The following is a 19600-nucleotide window of genomic DNA, read 5'->3' on the forward strand; positions in this document are numbered from 1 at the left end:
ATTAAAATCCAGTCATCCTGATGTGAGCAAAACTGTATATATTGTATTGGTGGGCTTCACCTTTATTAGAGATGTGGTATGAAAAATGTGGTATGTCTAGCATTACCCTATATATAAACATTTGAAAGAATTTTGAAACAGCCAAAAGAGAAGTATTTGATTTATGGGATATATGACCACCTTGACCCTTGTTTCTCAAATCTTTTCTTATTCGGCAGGCTGGGGTGGAGATGGTTTTGTTTTCTTTGAGAATTCAACCATCCTATCCAGTCTCTTCGAAAATATACAATTAGGACGGCGACCGGCGTTGTTCTTGAGGTGTGGAAGAAAATATCAAAACACAATTTTGTCCTGTTATTTTGTCACACTCTTACATTACTTTAATTCTCAGCTGTTCTCCAAGGCTGATGTAATGCATAGTTTAAATTAACGTAAGAAAACAGGTTATTGTGTTTAATGTTTTGTTGAGTTGGGGTAGACAGAGCAATTGAAAAAGAAAAAAAAACAGTCAGAATGAAAGATACAAAGTCATATTATTCCTGGAAACCATAAATAATTTAATCCTGGCCAACAAATGAAAAAAAAGAAAGAAAAAAAAAGCAGCAAGCCGACCGAACATCACAATGGTTAAATTAATTAGTAACATCTGCTTCCACATTCCCCGCCAAATGTACAGAGAAAACACTAAAATCCAGCAACTCAATCGTCACGATACACGTATTTTATGTACACTTCAAGAATGATAGATTATGGTAAAACAAATATGATCAGAATGCAGTGTGTGTATACGTAGAGTATTTGAGTGAGAACAGCTGAGAATTCCTTTGATGAAATTGACTTGGTTAATAAAACCAAGTCTTGAAACAGGACAACCATATAGTTGAACTGCCTAGGCCTCTCCATCCAAATAAGCATACATCTTCCTTCCTGCTTTTCTTTCCGAATGCAGGCCTTGCAACCATGGCTTTCTTCAAACCATTTTCACACCTCCAAGCACAAACTTTACCCTCACTTCTCATTCACATCTTTCTGTTGCTGTTATTACTAAAAAATGTTGAGTCATTCTCCTTCAACATCTCCAGTTTTAATACCAATACGAAGGATTTAAACTTCCAAGGCGATGCATTTCCATCAGGAGGAGTCATCCAACTCACAAAGAATCAAGTTGATGATTCCTTGACTGAGAGCGCTGGTCGAGCCACATACTTTCAACCGGTGCGCCTTTGGGACTCCAGCACAGGGAGGCTCACTGACTTCACAACTCATTTCTCCTTTGTCATGAAAGCTCTCAACGACACACACTATGGGGACGGCATATCTTTCTTCCTTGCACCATTTGGATCAGAGATTCCCAACAATTCAACTGGTGGATACCTTGCACTATTTAGCTCTGAGACTGCTTTAAACGCCTCCAAAAATAACATTGTTGCTGTTGAGTTTGACAGTCATGAGAATGAATGGGATCCAAACCCTGATCATGTAGGAATCAATGTCAATTCCATTGCCTCGGTAGCTAATGTCTCATGGAAAACTACCATGAAAAATGGATCAGTAGCAAATGCATGGGTGACTTACAACTCCACCACCAGAAATTTGAGTGTTTTCCTAACTTATTCTGAAAATCCAGTGTACAATGTTGGAGATTGTAGCGTCTCTTATATAGTAAATTTGAAGGACGTGTTGCCAGAGCTAGTTAGTGTTGGTTTCTCTGCTGCCACAGGTTATTGGGTTGAAATACATAACATCCTGTCTTGGTCATTTAGTTCAACCCTGGAGATCAACAGTAATAAGGAAGCGCAAAAAAAGTTAAGGTTGGGGATTGGTTTAGGAGCGGGTTTCGGGCTTTTGAGTTGTGGATTAGGCCTGTTATGGTTCATGTCTTGGAGGAAAAGGGTTGACAAGATAGATGAGGCATATGACATGTCTATGGATGATGAATTTGACAAAGGAACAGGGCCCCGTAGGTTCACTTACCGCGAACTAAGTCGTGCAACAAATAACTTTTCAGAGGGAGGGAAGCTTGGAGAGGGAGGATTTGGAGGTGTCTACAAGGGCTTGTTAAGTGAATCCAACACAGAAGTGGCTGTGAAGAGGGTGTCTAGAGGATCAAAGCAGGGGAAAAAGGAGTATGTAGCGGAAGTGAGGATCATCAGTCGATTGAGGCACAGAAATTTGGTTCAACTCATTGGTTGGTGTCATGAACAAAGCGAGTTCCTTCTCATCTACGAAATTATGCCAAACGGAAGCCTTGATTCCCATCTGTTTGGAATGAAACTTCACCTAACTTGGACACTAAGGTACAAAATAGCCCTTGGTTTGGCCTCTGCCATTTTGTATCTTCATGAGGAGTGGGAACAATGTGTGGTGCATAGAGATATCAAGTCAAGCAATGTGATGTTGGATTCAAACTTCAATGCCAAGCTAGGTGATTTTGGGCTTGCAAGGCTTGTAGACCATGATTTGGGGTCACAAACAACTGTTTTGGCAGGAACCATGGGGTACCTAGCCCCAGAGTGTGTGACAACTGGCAGGGCTAGCAAAGAGTCTGATGTGTATAGTTTTGGGGTGGTTGCCCTAGAAATCGGTTGTGGAAGGAGGCCAGTTGAAGCAAAGGCAGAACCAAGCAGGGTAAGGCTGGTGGAGTGGGTTTGGGATCTCTATGGAAAAGACCAAATACTTGAAGCTGCTGATAAAAGATTGTGTAGGGATTTTGATGAGCAGCAAATAGAGTGCTTGATGGCAGTTGGGTTATGGTGCTGCCATCCTGATCCTACTGTTAGGCCGTCAATTAGGCAAGTCATAAACGTTCTCAATTTTGAAGCTCCAATGCCAAGCCTGCCATCAAAGTTGCCAGTGCCAATGTACTTTGCACCTCCACTGAGTATGTGTAGGTTCTCCTACACATCATTTAACCTCACCGGATCATCGGTTAAAGATGGAACGCAGTGTTCGTGTAGCAGCTGCACTACTTATAATTCATCACAGTCAGCAGGTTCCTCAAAAGCTCTGTTGAATTCACGCAAAGTCGATGTGTAGCTATATGCCTCAATTAACTTTTTTTTTTCACTTATATTTTTTGGTTTTGTTTCTTTCTTGTCCATGGTTCAGAGAAAGAATTCTTGTGCTTTCTATTGTTTTCCTTCATAGAAAGAGTTGGCTTACTTAGTTTGTCAGTGTATTTTTTATGTGCTTGTTAATTAATAAACTTGCAATGAACGGGTGATGATATTGTGTAGGTCAATTTGAACTTGTGTTAATGTTTCAGGTACAAGTTCATTGTAATATTACTAATTTAAAACGTTTTTACAGAGTTACTGAAAGGACCTTTTTTTATTTTTCTTGAGAGGTTTATCTGAAGAACCAGTTTTTACAACTGGAGGTAGAAATTGGTTCTCATATAATTTATTGCAAGTTCTTTGTTCTCACCATCAAGTTGATTGCAGGTTTAATTTTTTGCTTACTTTGCATACGCTATTCCTCTCCACCTCTGTCATCACGTAAGAGCAACTCCACCAAGGAGCTGAGCCCAGGGCTGGGGGGAGGCAAAAAAAAAAAAAGAGGCTCCAGCGAGGAGCCCAGGCCCGGGGGGGAGTGGGACCCACCAACAGTGGGCTGGCCTGAAGGCCAGTTTCGCCCGAGACCCAAACCGAGGGCTGCTGACGTCGCGCGCACGTCAGCGTGCGGCTTCAAATTTTTTTTACCGTCACGTGCCAACGGTAAAAAAAATTTGAACTCGCGTACGCTGACATCAGCCCTGCGCCAGCTCCAACGGGTAGAAGCCAGCTGTCAAGCCCTGGGCGCTCCGATCTGCTTCTCTCCTCCAATCCAACGGCTAGCATTTTTTTGGCAATAAAATTATGAAAAAAAATCGAACCAAAATATTCTGAATTTTTTTTCTATAAATACCTTTCAATACCCTTCACTTTCAACACCAATCCTCAGACATTTTCTTCTACTTCTATTATTATTCACTCTTTACTCAACATTTTCCTCTCATTCAAATTGTATTTTTATTTCTTATATTTATGGCTTCTTCTATCGAAACCGGAGGGGCATGGAGCACCATGGAAGATGTTTCCTTATGTGAGGCTTGGCTCCAAATTTGTCATTGTCCCGTGAAAGGCAATGAGATGAAGTGGAAAAAAATTCATGCCGAATTTTGTGAAAAAATTCCGGGGTCGACTCGTACGGAAATGGCATTGTCTAGTAGGTGTAAAATTCTCAATAAAGAGTTGGGAAAATGGAGGGATGCCTTGGCCAAAGCGATGGACAACCATAGAAGTGGGGAAAATCTTAGTAACGAGGTAAGTATTTTGTAATTTGAGTTTTATTAAGTTTAATGTCCTAATATATATATATATTTTTTATGTTTATTGCATTTTCAATATTTTGTTAATATTTCTTGCATATTCAATATTTTGTTAATATTTCTTGCACTTCCAATATATTTGTAAGGTTAATTGCATTTCCATTAATTTTTTTTTTGTTACTTGCATATCCAATATATTTTAAATATTTCTTGCATGTCCATTATTTTTTTTTTAAATAGATGATTCAAGCACAGATGTGGTTTGGTGCAATTGGGCAAGGCAAAAAAGTTTCAACTATCATGAATGTTGGGACGTGGTGAAAAATTGCAAACGCTTCAGAATAATTCCCACGGGTCCCGCCGTTATGTTAAACGAGACGCCACTCCGTGATTCAATGATATCGGATTCACCTATCGATTCCCCTATGAGTCAAGACTCACCCATCGAAAAGGAGCCGAGGCCCATTGGCCGAAAGGCTGCGAAGGCAAAAAAAGGGGGTAATTCGAGTAGTAATACATCAAAAATTTTGGAGGAAATTGCAAGGCAGAGCGCCATAAGAGTTGAAATGGAGCTGAAACGCCAAGACAATGAGATGGCAATGCAAGCACAATATGCACAAGAAAGGGAGTATTTGCGGAAAAAAGAGATGGACAAAACGGATCGGGAAACCATGGCGATGGATACAAGCCATATGTCCCCTGATACAAAACAATTTTGGAAGCTAGAACGAAGGGATGTTATGAGAAGAAAACTTTTTCGGGATGATGGGCCTAGCAACACGGATTGGTTAAATGATCAAAACCATTAAATTAGTTGGCATACCTTTTATGTATTTGTATTTTTCATGTTTTCTATTAAAGTTCTTGTAATTCATGTATTTTATTTTAGTAGTAGTAATTCTTAATGACTTGTATTGGCTTTCTTTATTTAATAAACAAAGCATTCAATAAAATACCTTTTTATTCAACATATTCCATACATCAAACAAAACATAATTTAAAGGAAAAACCACAACCAAAGCATAATAAATAATAGGCTTTTTATCACAAATGGTCCCTGACGTTTGCGAAATTATCACCTTTTGTCCTTAATATTTTTTTGTGGCACTAATGGTCCTTAAGGTTACCCTTTACACATCAAAATGGTCCCTGCCGTTAGCTTCCGTCAAATTTTCTGTTAAATTACTGACGTGGCACGTGCGTGGAGCCCACACGTCCAATGGTATAAAGTCACGTGGCTTTAAATAAAATAAAAATATATTTTAAATATTTTAAAACTTTAAATCCAAAAAAACAAAAAAAACTGCACCATGACCGTCCCCTCTGTGTCCTCCCTCTGCCAGCGCTGCGCCTCCCCCTCGCAAACACACTCTTTGCCTCTCTCTCCCTCCTCTTCCTTCACTTTTACAGTCTAACCAACCAAACATTGCCCCTCCTTTTGGTTCTGCTTGTGATCGGACATGGGCAGTAAAAGATTGCTGTTGCTTACAAGATTGGAGGGAAAACAGATTTTACAAAGTAGGAGATGTAGAGGAAAGACATCAAAAGCAAGAAACATAATGTGGTCATTGTGGAGGTCCAAGAGTCTCCTTCTACAAGGTCAGCCAAAGATCACATATAGGCTTTGGCGTTGCAGCCTTAGCCAAAGCAAAAGTCAAAGCCAGCTTTGTAGAATTTAAAGAGAGAGAGAGAGAGAGAGAGAGAGAGAGAGAGAGAGAGAGAGAGAGAGAGAGAAGGGAGGAAGAGGAGGGAGAGAGAGGCAAAAGGTGGGTGGGTCTGCGAGGGGGAAGGGCGCTGGCAGAGTGAGAATGCAGAGGGTGCAGGTATTTTTATTTTTGTTTTTATGGATTTAAGTTTTAAAATATTTAAAATATATTTTATTTTATTTAAAGCCATGTGGCTTTATACCATTGGATGTGTGGGCTCCACACACATGCCATGTACGCAATTTAACAGAAAATTTGACAGAAACTAACGGCAGGGACCATTTTGATGTATAGAGGATAACCTTAAGGACCATTAGTGTCACAAAAAAACGTTATGGACGAAAGATGATAATTTTGCAAACGTCAGGGACCATTTGTGATAAAAAACCTAAATAATAAAAACAAAAACTACAAACAAGGCACAATAATAAAAACAAACCACAACCAAACCATAATAAATAAAAAACAACACAACCAAACCATAAATAAATTTGAACCCAAATTTATCTGAAATTTGAATTTTGAAATTCATCCGAAATTTGAACCCAAATTTATCTGAAATTTGAAATTTAAAATTCATCCGAAATTTGAACACAAAAATCTTATCCGGAAATTTTATCCGATTATGAATAGTCTTGACACGTAGGAACCCGAAAATCTTGTCCGCAAATATTATCCTAATTAATTATTGAGGTAAAAAAATTGTGAAAAAAACAAAAAAAAATGAATAGTAACAGCCCTTAGCCATGGCAACGGGTGGAAACACAAAATACTATTTGCAAGGGCAACTACTATTCACACGTGAATAGTGGCTGCCTTAGCTCCCCCCTTGTCATGACTAAGGGCAAATGGGTGGAGTTACTCTAACGAGAGAGATAGAGAGAGTGTAAAAACCCGAGACACCTAAGTTTTTCTCATTTGAATGACCCCGAGTTTCTCACACAAAAGCAAATACAGAATAGTGCTTTGTACAGCTACCAATACTTTCATGTTTGAACTGGATTTCTAAGTGTGGTCCAACCATTTTTTAGACCATCAAAAGTGTGTTTTGGCTTGAGTTCTGTTCCTTTTTTGACCAGGCTTGAGTTCTGTTCTGTTTTCACTAGCTCTATTGCCAACCCGTGCACTCCGAAGAGACATAAATTATATTTTAAGTTGGCATATTGGCAATAGGGGCCAACCTTGGCCTGGTCAAAAAATACATATCTTTTTGGGTTGTTTGATTTGTGCCGCCACCATGAGCATCTGTATACTTCAAGCAACGTGGTGCTGACATTTGTACCTCCTGTGGCTATTGCATAATTGGTGTTGACATGTTTGACAACTTTGGCCGGCAGATGCTTTTATTTTCCACACATTTTGATTTTGGTGACTTGGATTTCATCGAAATTAGCTCATGATGTCCTTTTGGTTCATATCTTGGCTTACATGAAACGGAAATATTAAAATAATGTTATTTTTAATCAATTACGATATGTCACACGTGATAATTTTTTCACGTAACATTCTGTAATTAGACGGGATAGCAAACCAGTATTATCCCCATTTCATATAAGTTTTTCTGATTCTTTTGGCTCATATCTTGATCTGTTCCTTCCTAGAAAGCCATGGAATTAGCTTAGAGACAAATCTGTCCAAGCCATGGATACCTAATGCAGCTTGTATGCTTGAAAAAGAAGGACCATCGAGGCCAAATATCTAGTTGTATGTTCACGAGATTTGAGCAAAGACTTTTTCTAACAAAGTGAAGATTCAATTCTAAAATAGTCATAAAACATAATTTGAACAAAGATTCAGTGCTCCTTCCCTCAGGCTCATGAAGGAATTTGTTCTGACTTTATAAAGTTAAATATTATCATACGTCAAACCATTTTACAAGTCACACCAAAAGAAAAGAAATTGAGAGGGAAATGTCTATTTTGCATAAAAAAATAATTTTACGCTAGCTGTAAACGTTTATGACGTAAGCCAGTTTATGTAGAAACAAAATATTATGGAGGAGAGTGAAAGTAAAGAAAATGGTAGGAAATTGCTTAGGTCTTGATGGATAAGCTTTTAAAATAGGTTTAATTATTAAAGGGATATGATTTCCCCACTCCCCTTTTCTTCACTTACACTTCCTTTTGCTTTTTAATACTTTTTAATCAATTTTGTTCTTTCTCTTTCCTATTCTACCCTTACCCTACATTAATTTCTTTTTACTTCACTTTTATATTAGTTCTTTTTCTTTCTACTTAATTTTCCAATTTGCACTCCATTTTCAGTATATTTTTTTTTCCTTTAATCAAGTAAGAAATTAAAAAAAATTTCCCTTTAATATTGAAAATGGAGTGTAAGTTGGAAAATTAAGTATAAAGAAAAAGAAATAATATAAAAGTGAAGTAAAACAGAAATTAATGTAGGTTAAGGGTATAATAGGAAAGAGAAGGAACAAAATTGATTAAAAATTATTAAAAAGTAAAAGGGAGTGTAAGTGGAGAAAATGGAAGTGGGGAAATCAGCTCCCTTATTAAAATACTTATTCCCAATCGCCAAGAATTGTTTGTGAGAGGTGTTTAATTAGAGGTAATGTTTATCTCTGATCATAAAAGTATATATTCCGTTAAAACGGTCTCAAAATTTATGAACTAACAAAAATCTTTTCTTCTTTTTTGATGTAACATAATTGGTTCAAGTCCTTCTAATATAATGTTTCGGTACATGGAGAATTGAACTCATAACATATCTTAGTTCTAACTTTTTGTTCCAGCACCCCTCACCACCTAGGCTCCTAGTGATTTTATTTTATTTTTTATAGGAGTGAAATTGGCTTTATATGAATCACTATGTTAGTTATTTTGAATTTATAAATATTATCTAACTAAGAAATCACCTTGCCTGCCTACTCTGGTATAGGTCGAAAAGGCACTTTGTATTTCTAAATACATTAATAACCCCAAAAGTTCACATCATTAAACTCTGCAATGTACACTTCACAAAAACTGAAAAACGAAAAAAAAAAATTGCATTTGAGTTCTAATATATAGAATCACGGATGAGCTAGAAATTCCTGAACGACTCTTCACTCCTTTTGGCATGTTCAAGCTAGAGCATGCATGTAACATATATAATACCGGGTATGTCTAAGATTCGAAAATATGTATTATGTTTTTTTGGTAATCTTTATTTATTTTCTTTGATCAATTCTCTTAGGTTTGTCCACTCTAAAAAGACATGAGACTGTGTGATAAAAACAACTAGTGTCCAAGAGTGATCTAATTCACTGATTTTATGCATTTAATGGTAGATATTGATCATCTATTGGGAGTTGACATTAATAATTAGGATAACCACACTATTAAGATCTTTAGTGAATTTTTTAGAATTTGGATGAACTTTTGGTGAATTTTAGATATGGAGGTCCCGAGGCTCGAGTTGAGTCCGCTGCTGAACGTAAGAGTCGAGCTGCCATATCCAAGTCGAGAGGTCCCATTTATAAATGAATATTTCTTTATGATTAAAAAAAATGAGTTTATTGTCAATTTACTAAGAAAAATATATTCACGCTTAGCTTACTTTTCAAGTTATCACTCATTCCTTTTCTCCAATAAGTATTTTATATTAAAGATTGGTTACATATTTCTATTCTCGACCGTTGGATTGTATGTATGTTGCATATTAAATCTACCAACACATTTAATGAATGCAATCCAACGGCCGAGATTAGAAATATGTAACCAATCTTTAACTTAAATACTTATTGAAGAATCCCTCGTCTTTGGTGTGGATGCCCTATGCAGCAACTATCTCAATATTATTAGTAGAATTATTGAATACTAACATTTCTATCACCCTCCGTTTGGATGGAGGAAAATAACTCGGAATTTAGCTAAAGGTTAGGAAATGAAGGCGAGAATTTGATATTTCCATCGTTTGGCAACTTAAGCATGGAACTTATTAAATGACGCAAGGAAAAAATCGTCGAAATTGGGGATCAAGATTTCTAAATTTAATTTCAGCCAAAACAGGCATCATTTTGCAATTTCTATTGAGCAAGAATTTGTTTTTCCCTGTAATTTATGTCACTTACAAAATTCGACATAAATCCAAACACTGAAATTATTAATTGCTAGAAATTTAAACAATAGAGATCTAAATTCTGTCATTTAAGAATTCTGTGCAATTTTCAATTTCTTTATCCAAACGGAGGGTTAGTTCTTTGATAGATTTCGGTAGCCTTTTGATTTCAAAAAAGTCGGTCAGTAATATGTCGGTTCCTATATTTACCAAAACCAAACAAACTCTTTTTGGTATTTTTTATTTTCATATTGTGAAAACTGATTACCATACCAAACAACTTGAATTTGTAATTGGTCAATTTGGTTGTTCCTAGGGGTGGGCATGGAGACTAGAAAACCGAGTAGAACCAGATTGAAAAAAGCAGTCAAAAACCTAGTTGACTAAAAAGTCAACAAAAGTGAAAAAAAAAATCGAATCAGATTGATTCAACCCGATTCTGATTCCGATTTTGCATCTCAAAAAACCGATCTGCATCGAACCAAATTGGTTATATATATATATATATATATTGAAATATCTCATACAACCCAACTTCCCATATACCTTACCTCTCTTTTTTGGGTAGAAGTCCATACACCTTTTTTTTTGGTAGAAGCCCATACACTTTTCTTTTCTTTCTTTATATTTTTCCTTTTCTCCCTTCCCTTCCTCTCCTCCCTCTCCGACTTGTCTTTTTTTCTTTTCTAAAAATCATAATGCAACTATAATAATGTTATTTCACACATCATCCGGTCCTTTTGGGGTTTTTTTTTCCCTTCTCAAATATATTAAACTAAGAGCTAGTTTGTGCATGAATATATAGCTGATTTGATAAACCGCACCTTCTATTATTATAATTCCCTTATTTTTGGTCAACTTGAGATTTTAACTATAGAGCTTTCCTCGAATATTGTAACTCATGAATAACGAGCGTTATTCGAAATATTAAATTAGATTCAAATGAAAACCAAAACTTGGCAATAGATTCATTTCTCTACCATATATATGAGAGATATGAATATCCAACCAGTTCAAGTTTCGACCCATTGACCTCTGAGTAAACATTATGCATCTTATGGGAGTAAATATTTTGGCTTCCAATCACAAGGTGCCATGTGGACAAGAAGAATATCTCCTAGGTCAATTAATTGAGCTAATTTATTTGGCCAATCAATTGATACTAAAAATAGGGATATTATCCTTATTTGGGAATATAATCACCAATTAAAAGATAATATCATCAATTTAGGTATTATCTCATTTTGGGGATATTATCATCAATTAGTGATTTGATCCCAATCAAATCCCTAATTTCAATCTCTACATTTTGGGGAAAGAATATATTTTTTCCAAATAAGAAGATATTCGTTGAAAATCCTAACAGAGACGCAGGGCAACAACCATGAAGCGTCCTAAGGGAGACAAGGCCAACCAGGCCGTCATCCATAAGCAGCGTCCTGAGGGAGACGCAGGGCGATAACCATGAAGCGTCCTAAAGGAGACATATGCCAACCAAGTCGTCACCCATAAGAAGCGTCTTAAGAGAGACACAAGGCGACCACCATGAAGCATCATAAGGGAAAAGCAGAACAGCACCTTTCAAGCAAGCGGTGGGTAAACATTCAAATATCCCAAGGGCAATGAGCAACCAAGGCTCCTGCCGGTCACTCAAGCGATTCACAAGACACAAGACACAATATGAATTGAAGTTAAAGAAATAACTGAAGTTTCCATAGTAAAGTGACCAACCAGCCGAGTTCAAAAGAAAGTATATTACAAAGCTTGAAAAGATAAAAGAGTCTCCATCTATTGCTCGGTGACCTCCTCAACTTCCGCCTAATCAACTATGCCCTCCGTGGCTCCGCCTAGTTCAGCTACATGCTCATCAGATGCTGTCATCTGCTCAGCAACTCCAGCTGCCTACTTTGCCAAGGAGGCCGCCGTTGAGTCTGCCGCTACCTCTTCAGTTGCGCCCTCATTGGCATCATCCTCCTCAGCTACAGTCTCATTAGCCACCAGCTAGTCAGCTTTGGCTACATGCTCCATAGCATCAACCTCAGCCTCATCAGTTGTGCCCTCCTTGGCTTCATTGTCCTCGACTTCCGACTCATCAGCCATCGTCTCACCAGTTGCCCGCTCCTCGGCCATATATGTGTTTGTGACGGTATCTTGCTCACCTCAAGTAGAAGGTCAAGCGTCCAAGTCGAGACCATGATGTTTCCATCTCTTAACATCACTAGCTGGGGGTAGAGCACCTTCCTACTTTCATGGCCTGACAAACTTTTGCCATGTACGGCTTGAGATCAAGTCTTTTACTGATATTGTCAAACTACAAGCAGAAGACAGAAATCGGTTGCCCACAATAACTCACATATGACAAAACTTTGGATATGTGAGTAAAGCATATCATCAATTTGAGACATATCATAGCAAGACATTGCACCAGCCGCCCATCACAACCCTAGCAGACCCACGACTGCAGGAGCAGCCCGCGGTCTCAACAGTCCACAGCAGCCGGTGACAGCCACAGTCCACAGCAACCAGCCAACTGGTCCTTGCCGCGAAGAAAAATAAAAACCCAAGTGTAACTTATCGCAACTCTTCTCCTCAACAAGCAATACAATCATCCAAGATCTCTCCCACAAGCTAGAAAGTAGAGGAAAGCAAGTTTGCGATATGAAGATGAGAAAAGAGAAGCCTTGCATTTATAACCATTGGGTATCCTTGACCAACAAGGAATCACAAGCCTATCCCCATTAGGAGCCCAACTCCAAAAAAAGTCAAAAGCCTACTCCAATTAGAAGCCCAATTTACAAAAAAGGAGTCCAACTCAAGGAAGAAAGCCCATATGTCATTGGAAAGCCCATAGAGTATTTATCATCTCCTCCATGCCTTACAAGCGCCATGCATGAGTTCGTAGACACGTAGTGGGCTTAAATTCGAGTTGTAACGAAAAGATACGATCAAAATAGGCTAGCGGCATAACTGTAATTTTTGCGAAAACTATTTTTAAAAACTTGATTTTTTTTTCCTTTTCTTTCTCTCTCTCTCTCTCTCCCTTCAGCGCCGACCAGACCCCTTCCCCCCCCCCCCCCCCCCTCCCCCCTCCCAACCAATTCCAGCGGTCGCTGCCCACGAAGCTCGCTGAAAACTGGAGAAAACCCCCGGTTTTCTCTTTAAATTTCACGACTTCGTTCCGACCTTTTCCGGCCACGATTTCCGGCAAGTGAGGTATGGTTTCTCATCTACTCTTCGAGCTCTAGCTGATGGTTGGGTAGGATTTGATCAATTTCTAGCCTAGGTAACCTGATCATATGTAACCCAAAGTTTCGCCGGTTTCAAATTGAATTTCCTGCCCCTTGCCGTCCGAATTGGACGTTGCCATAGATGAAGGAAGTGTTCCACTCGTTGAGTAGTAGCTATAGCTAGAAGGGTGACCCTTGGTTTGGAAGTTTTCCGGTCAACGGTATCACTTGTGGCGGTGCGTGGGCACTGTACCAGAGGTGAATTGTGTTCTAATGCGATTTCCTTGTTGTCATGAGCGCGTAGGTGTGCTCGGATTTCAATTTGGATATTGTTTGATCGTCGATCGCATATTAGGCGTTATCCGGGTTCGATATGTTTGGACCGTTGGATCAACTCCAATTTAATATATGTTTATCTACGTATTCCTAGGATCATGTAGGATTTTGCAGATCATGAATAGGAGCCCCGGATGTTCCGATTCAATAGTTTAAAGTTTGTGTTTTACGATAACCGTCCGATCATGCGATCGTAAGCGATCTAACCGTTCGATTTTGACCAAACTTACAGGGTAGATTTAGTAAAGTGTGTTGAACCTACAGGAACTTCCAGATTAGTAATTGGAGGTCGTGGACCCCACGAGGTTCCAGGTTGACCATTATGGGAATTTATCGCTTATTGGGTCTCGGGTCTTTTCAGGCCATTCGACCTGTTATAAAGGTTGAAGATGGGCCTAGGAACTTTCCTAAATTTTGTACATGCACTTTTGAGCTCGGGTGTCAGGGTTTTTATTAATTATCCATGGTTGAGTAATTTTATTAATTAAATGTTTTTAATTGCTTAAATAGGTACTCGGGCTCTTCGAACCCGTTGGAAGGACCCTCAAAGGGTCAAGCTAGCTCGGATGCTCAATGAGTGGACATTTGTTTTCTAACTAATTTTCAGAAATTATCGAACTATGGTCATTAATTGTTTCGCTTAAGGAAATGGATAATTCATGATTTTCAATTTTCTAAATGGAATTTTATGCATGTTCGAATTTAGTTTGAAAATGATTTTGAAGGATTTTCATGATTAAGTTAAACTAGGGAATTATGTATGGCTTTCACTTACCAAGCATTAAAGCTTAAGTTTGGTTACTTTTATAAATTTCCTTTGTAATTAATTGAGAATGGCTTGGAAGGTAGAAAAGGGAATGGTAAAAGGATTTAAGGTATTATTGAGAAATAGCATTATAATTTTATTTCTAGGGAAGGTTTTTAAACCACCTTAGGTACCCAAAAAGTTGCCTTCAGATAATATGTTACCTTCGGATAATTTGTTGCCTTCGGTTATAATGATGTCCACGAACATCCTAGTTGCCTTCGGTTAAGTCAGCGCATTTGACGTTTGCCCCACGAGTCTTAGGGATATCCGGACCATAAGGAGGGAGAATACGGCTCAGGTTGACCAAGAGTCTCCTGGGTCTTGCGAGGAATGCAGCTCGAGTCGACTTTGTGTTACCAAGGCCTTCGAGGATGTGTCACATTACATGACACCAGGAATTGACGGTAATGTGGGAATTAAATATAAAAATTATGGAATTGACAGATTTGTTATGGGTACACCTAGGTGGAGGAAATTATTTCTTTACAATGTTTTTAAAATGTTTTCATGATTCGATTGGATGCGTGATTAATTATATGTATATAAAATACGCATGTCTTGAATTCTTGTACGAATATAGAAAAGGAATATAATCAAATTTCTAAATGTTTTGACAGTGGGGTTAGTATGTTCATATTCTATTTTCCAACATTTTATTTTTGTTCACTCACACTTTTAAATTTTTTGCGCCCTCAGGCAGTAGTCGTGTACCAGAGCGCCACCACAGGGCAGTCACCACTATTCACTCATCCTTTCCACTACGTAGAATCTCTTTTGTAATCTAATTATTCCTGTAAATTAAACTGATTAGTTGCTCTGAAATTGCCCTAAGGTCCTATAAGGCCTGAGGCCATAAAGTTTGATATTTGGTTGCGTGAATCCTTTTATTGTGCATGCTAGACATTGGGGTTATAAATTGCTTTTCGTGCATGTGTAAATTTTTGGGATACGAGCCATATTAGGGGAGACTCTGCCGAATTTTCGGCAAAAGTCAAACCCTAAAGTTAATTTTTGTTTTTATTAAAAGGGCAATTTGATCAAAGTGTGTTTGGCACTTGCTAGGTGTCGGCACGCACAGGGTTCGGCGCAGATTCCAAAGTGGAATTTGGGTCGGGTCCTGTCAAATATTCCTACTTCCAATCACAAAATGCCACATGGACAAGAAGAATATTTCCTTGGTCAATTAATTGAGCCCATTTATTTAGCCAATTAATTGATACTAAAATTATGGATATTATATTTATTTGGTAATATAATCACCAATTAAAAGATAATATCATCAATTTAGGATATATTATCTCATTTATCTTATTTTGGGGATTCCAATCAAATCCCTAATTGACTCAATCTCTACAGTTTAGGGAAAGAATATCTTCCTTCCAAATAAGAAGATATTCAGGGAAGACATTCTTTGAAAAACCCTAGATGGCTAGAGCCCTATAAATACATAGTCACATTCAACACACAAGGTAATCCGATTTTAGCTATTGCCGTATCTTTTCTCAAAGATCCAATCGAACTAACTTAGGCATCAGAGGGCCTCCAGAATGTGGTCTTTTATTCCTATTTTTTTCACATGAACCAAGAAAGCGAGAGAAGAAAGCTCAAAAAGTGAACAGGCGAATACTCTCCCGTGAGAAATTTGCACAAACACACCTGACCAATCTCTCAAATAAAAAAATGAAAACATTATGCATCCCAACAAAACTTTTTGACTCATTCACTTTTCTAATCACTACACCAGAATACATCTATTACGGCGCACAAAGCACGTCGTGAATTATCAGTCATGACGCGAAACACGCAAGCAATAAAAGCCCGCGTCGTTAATAGTGTTCCTCAATCACGGCGTGCATGAATGTCGTAATAAAAACTTAAGACAACGTTCCTTGTGAGCCATAATTCAGAAGCAATTACGACATGCTCTGCGCGTCTTAAAAGAATAATTACGGCGTGTTCCGCGCGCCTTCTTAAATGACTAATTACAGCATACAATGCACGCCGTAAAAGAGTAATTAATTCCCATTTAAGACGTTCATTGCACGTTGTGTTTAACTTTAAATTTTTTATTAAATTTTTTTTTATTAATTCCCTGCCTGCTCCTGTTTCATATTTACCGATCATAATCAATTCCAACCAAAACGAAAAGTAGTATTGCAACCAAACTTGAAAGAAAGAACCATTTCATTGAAAACTATACCAATCATAATCAAATTCCAAATGCAAACTCTATAGAGTATTAAAGAAACACATAATAGTGCTGCCAAATCTAACAATTTACTTTTACACAGCCTCCAACTCATTCACTCATAATAGTGCTGACAAACCTACAACGCAACCTATGCAAAAACCTCATGATAGCACTGGCAGTAGACACCATCTAACAAGAATCAAACTCACAGTTGACCTGCGGCAATGGACACCTGCATTTTGTTTGAAAACTCATTTTAGCAACTTAACCATTGTAACTTGCCAAAGGAAAAACCTCATGATAGAAGGGCAAAACTAAGCCTGAATGTTATGATTGAAGTGTGCATTATTAAGGAAAGAATTTGCCAAAGGAAAGAATAAAAACAAAACAAAATAAGAATATTAGAAGACATATATTATGATTGAAGTACGCATTATTAAGGAAAATGGTGGAAAAATATTTGTCTCCTGCATATCCAGAAAATTATGTGTATGCCTTTTTATCAACACAACAAAATTGGACAGAGGCAGAACTTCTTGTTCTTCACTTTGTTCTTTACACAACTAGAACAATTTATATCATGAAAGACAGATAACACATCAAACATACAAGAACTAGATAAATGACTGATAGATTTTACCTATAATGTTTCCTCTGCTGCCATATCATCCAAAAGAAGTATGTCCTTTGCGACTCTAGAATGAATACAACCTGACCAAGTTATGTTTAGCCTTATAGCCATAACTCACTAGAACGAGAAAGGCACTAAATCCCTTAACAACGATAACAACAAATAATATATGAAAGAAAAATGTGCGACATGAAAGTTACCTGATCTATAAATTATGCAGATTGAAATTGTTGCATTTGATGGGTATTCTGGAACCCGTCAGAGCCATCTAGAGCCTGATAAACAAAAAAATTGCTGAAGTTAAACATGAAACTACAAGTTCCTAATATAAAGTACATAACTTTTTTATTCTTATATGAATTGGAACATTTCAACAAGATTTTACCTCTCTCAAACTATGAATAACAAGTTGAATTTGTCTCTGAAGTGTTTCCTCTGCCATTAGATGAACATTTCAGCAACAAGTTGAATATCTATCAAACTATGAATAACAAGTTGAATTTGTCTATGAACATTTCAGCAACATAAATGCTTACAATCAAAGAACACATATGAGATATAAAATCTCTTAGCTGAAATGGTTTCAGCAGCTTCGCATATCTTATCAACTTTAGCCTCAGATAAACCTTTGATTCCAGTCAAGTTCTGCCAAACAGAAATCAGAGTAAGGAATCGGACCTTAACATGCTCAGTATAAGAAATTAGAGTTTAAATTCGTTTTACCTTCTTCATATGTATCATCAAGCCATTGCAGGTGTAGATCCTAGCGTCTTCAAACTTCTTAATATCCCCGGCATTGATTCTCTGAGCAATCATTGCACAAAACCCATGCGTTACTATTAGAAATTCGATTCCTCAGTTTTGAAGCAAAATTCGCTCAAAACTTACGTCTACAGAATCGGGGAAAACTAGTTCGATCTCACCGAGAAATCTAACTGAATTACTTAAACGAAGAGATACTCATATATTTCTGGAGTTCTTTTTATTAAGAAAAACAGAGCAAATCAAACAGAATTTTAAAAATACGAAAAGAAAATTGAAATGCGATTCAGCGCTGAACACTGAATCCAAGACGTACAGAGATTGAGCTTGAAACAATGAATATTTAAATAAATCAAGAAAAATAGTTAACGATATCAATTTTTCTGAATTTAAACGAAAATAATGTGCCGTATAAATCAAGAATTAAAGACAATGAGGCCTCTAACCACATGAATGCAGTAGGGAACATGATTCTAAACTATAAGAAAACTCATAATCAAGCATTGGGGGTTAGTGCTTTAGAGAATCGCACCTTGGGACTGTCACTGAGCATTCAACTTGGAAGAAATAGGGCTCGAGCAATAGTCTTCTAGCGAACAAGGAGCTGGAGCTCATGAATGGTCCAGTGAGAGAGAATCCTAAAATTGTGAGAGAGGGAGAGGGAGAGGGAGAGGGAGAGAGAAGTGATGCGAATGTTCTTTTTTTTTTTTGTCTGAATGATGAGAATGTTCTGGTCTGAAGGAAAACTAAAATGAGGGAAATTAAAAACAGGTCATATTTTTAGTGGGTTTTCAAATATAATTAGGGGGTTTCGTTAAAAAGCCAAAAAAAAAAAAAAAAAAAAAAATCAGGGCATACTCATTTGCACGTCGTAATAGATAAAAAAAAATTAGACTTCACAGCGTATATCTAAACACGCCGTTAAAAGACTCAAAAATTACATTTTTAAGGTGTGTTTTCACATGCCGTAAATATCAATTATTAACAGCACGCTTTATTACTTTTTTAAGGCGTGCTTTGCCATATGCCGTAAATATCATATATTAACGACACGCACAAAAAGCGTGTTGTAAATCTCAAGTTGTAAAAGCTCCAATTTGGTGTAGTAAATCTTTTGTCGCCTTCTTTATTCCGAAGCTTTAATTGGACAAGGTATATAGACTATAGATGCGTGATCTACAGTTTCAAACCATCGACTAAAAACCAGCTTTTAGCATGAAGAGGAACACAGGTACGCTTGAGTGAAATTTGATGTTTCCATGAATTTGCTTATTTTATATTCATTATGGTATGGATACTCAATTGCATGCCGTAATAGATAAAAAAATTTAGACTTCACGGTGTATATCTAAACATGCCGTTAAAAGACACAAAAATTACCTTTTTAAGGCGTGCTTTCACATGCCGTAAATATCAGTTATTAACAGCACGCTTTATTACCTTTTTAAGGCGTGCTTTGCCATATGCCATAAATATCATATATTAACGACACACACAAAAAGCGTGTTGTAAATCTCAAGTCGTAAAAGCTCCAATTTGGTGCAGTGAATCTTCTGTCACCTTCTTTATTCCGA

At 37.4% G+C, this 19600-nt stretch overlaps 1 long non-coding RNA gene and 1 pseudogene across 2 annotated transcripts; one reads left to right on the plus strand and one right to left on the minus strand.

The window, feature by feature from the left end:
• Window positions 1-822: 822 nt before the first annotated feature.
• LOC110772352 (L-type lectin-domain containing receptor kinase IX.1 pseudogene) lies at window positions 823-3221 on the plus strand (annotated as a pseudogene).
• Window positions 3222-16608: 13387 nt separating this feature from the next.
• LOC110772351 (uncharacterized) lies at window positions 16609-18752 on the minus strand. Of its 2 annotated transcripts, none has more exons than XR_015836745.1 (7): window positions 18559-18752; window positions 17988-18068; window positions 17801-17909; window positions 17650-17699; window positions 17465-17539; window positions 17274-17328; window positions 16609-16865 (listed from the first exon to the last, which is right to left on the minus strand). It is a non-coding gene; the product is annotated as an uncharacterized LOC110772351 (long non-coding RNA). The 2 variants fall into 2 exon arrangements; XR_015836744.1 differs by having other exon boundaries at window positions 17274-17344.
• Window positions 18753-19600: the final 848 nt, after the last annotated feature.

Source organism: Prunus avium, chromosome 6 (assembly GCF_965620075.1).
Source record: "Prunus avium chromosome 6, drPruAviu1.hap1.1, whole genome shotgun sequence".
In the NCBI taxonomy this organism is placed as follows: Eukaryota; Viridiplantae; Streptophyta; class Magnoliopsida; order Rosales; family Rosaceae; genus Prunus; species Prunus avium.